This window comes from Elephantulus edwardii, unplaced genomic scaffold (genome assembly GCF_000299155.1).
Source record: "Elephantulus edwardii isolate Elephantulus edwardi_28Jun2011 unplaced genomic scaffold, EleEdw1.0 scaffold00028, whole genome shotgun sequence".
Lineage (NCBI taxonomy): Eukaryota > Metazoa > Chordata > Mammalia > Macroscelidea > Macroscelididae > Elephantulus > Elephantulus edwardii.
Genome location: NW_006399778.1, coordinates 3,637,952 through 3,640,125, shown reverse-complemented (window position 1 = coordinate 3,640,125; position 2,174 = coordinate 3,637,952).

Sequence of the window (2,174 nt, the reverse complement as noted above, 5' to 3'; positions counted from 1 at the left end):
TTTTATGTTCAGTATCATTATAATCCAACATTTGAACATCTGCACATAAATATTTATAAAATAGCATCAGCAAGGTACTTAGTGCAACACTGAATGTACACATTATTGTGGTTGTTTTGTACCACAGAGTTGGAACCTGTCTGTAGCTGACTTTCCAGTTTTCAGAGGCAGTAAATGGCGAAGGAGGACATTGCCCATCTTTCTTCCATGGAGCAGCTGTTGGATTCAAACCACATATCTTTGTGCTGTCAGCTCCTTACCCCTAAGTCACCAGAGTTCCTTCTAGGTACATGTTACTAACTATAAAATGTAAAAAACAAAGCAAAATTTTAAAAACCCAATATTGGGGTGTCAAAAGAGGCTTCTAGAAAGTAAAGAGGCAGAAGGAAAGCCTCCTGCCACTTGCTAGTAGTGTGTGTCCCATGAACACATGGCTCATTAATGCCCCAAGCATGTCTTGGTGGCAGAAGAGCAATGGAACTGATGGGGCCCTGGCTCCCTCAGGACCAAAAGGAGTGATCAGACAGTATCACTAAAAGCCAGGAGGATCCTTGGTATGCATGGATGTCTCTGACTGCAACAGTTCCATGTTAAAATAATGCACCTTCAAGGATATGAACCTATGTCCCTAAGCACAATTGAAAGCAGTGCATCTAAATTCCAGAATCAATTGCAACAGTAGTCTACATGGTTCCTATCACCATAGAGGCCCTTTAAGGAAGTGATAGAAGATTTTTTGCTCCAGAACCTACACTGCTACTTTTCAGCAAAAAGGGACAAAGAGAATGCTACTTAATGAATGACTCCTGATGAATCAGGGCAAAATCTCTCTCAGAGAGGGGTGATAGGGAATGTCAAAGGAATTGCCAACAAAGTGAATCAATCAGAAATTGATCTGGACAGTGATGTGTGACTATGGCAATATAATAATAATAACAACAACAAAAAAGGTAACTGAAGAGCAGAACACCCAAAGGCAGCCATAAATCCATCAGAAGCTGTGCATGATAAATTAATCGAAAGTTGTGTAAACTCAATTCCCCCTGGAAAAGACATATAAGCATTTATGTAAGATAAAGATGGGGTCAGTTCTATTCTGACCGGTTCCTACTGTATATAAATAATCCCTTGGTTTCCAATCATTAAACTGTGTTTTTTCTTCTCTTAATGTTGTTTCTTTTCTAAACAAGCAAAAGAAAAATGTTGTTATTGTTGTTATGTGCCATCAAGTGATTTGAGACTCATAACAACCTTATGTACAATAACTCTGAACACTGCTCTATCTTGAGCCAGTTTCATCTACCCACATTATTCCAGTCACTGAGTCAAGCCATTTCATCCAGGGTCTTCCTATCTTGCGCTGTACCTTCATGCCTCCAAACATGATGTCCTTCTCCAAGAACTGTTCCCTCCTGGCAATATGTTCAAAGTATGTCAGAAAAAGCTTCAAAATCCTTGCGTCCACGGAAAAGCCTGGTTTCATCTTCTCCTGGATAGACCTGTTTGTTCTCTTAGCACTGCATTTATGTTCAAGACTCTTCTCCATGCCCACCTATGTTTTTGTGGCTTTGTTCACAATAGTAAGGAGTTAAAACAATCTAAGTGCCCATCAACAAATGAATGGACAGAGAAGCTGTGGTATATTCACACAATGGAATACTATGTTGTTAATCATGTCTTAGTTACCTAGAAAATAATGTGTGTTTAACCAAGTTTTTGTATAACCAATATTGTTTACTAAGTAAAGTATGATGTTGTTGTTGTTGTTATGTGCCGTCAAGATGCTTGAGACTCATAGCGACCCTATGTACAACAGCCCTAAACTCTGCTCTGTCCTGTGCCAATCGCACTGTCTCCGATACACCCATCCCGATTAGCCCAGTAACTGAATCAATCCACCTCATAGAGAGCCTTCCCCTCCTGCGCTGTCCCTCTACCCTACCAAGCATGATGTCCCTCTCCAAGGACCGGTCCTTCCTCACAACATGTCCAAAGTATGTTAGACAGAGCCTCAGAATCCTTGCCTCCAAGGAGTCACCCGGTTTAACCCTTTCCAGAATGAATCTGCTTGTTTTCTTAGCAGTCCATGGTACCCTCAATACTCTTCTCCAGCACCACAGCTCAAAGGCATCAATTCTCCTTCTATCCTCCTTAGTCATTGCCCAACTCTCTGA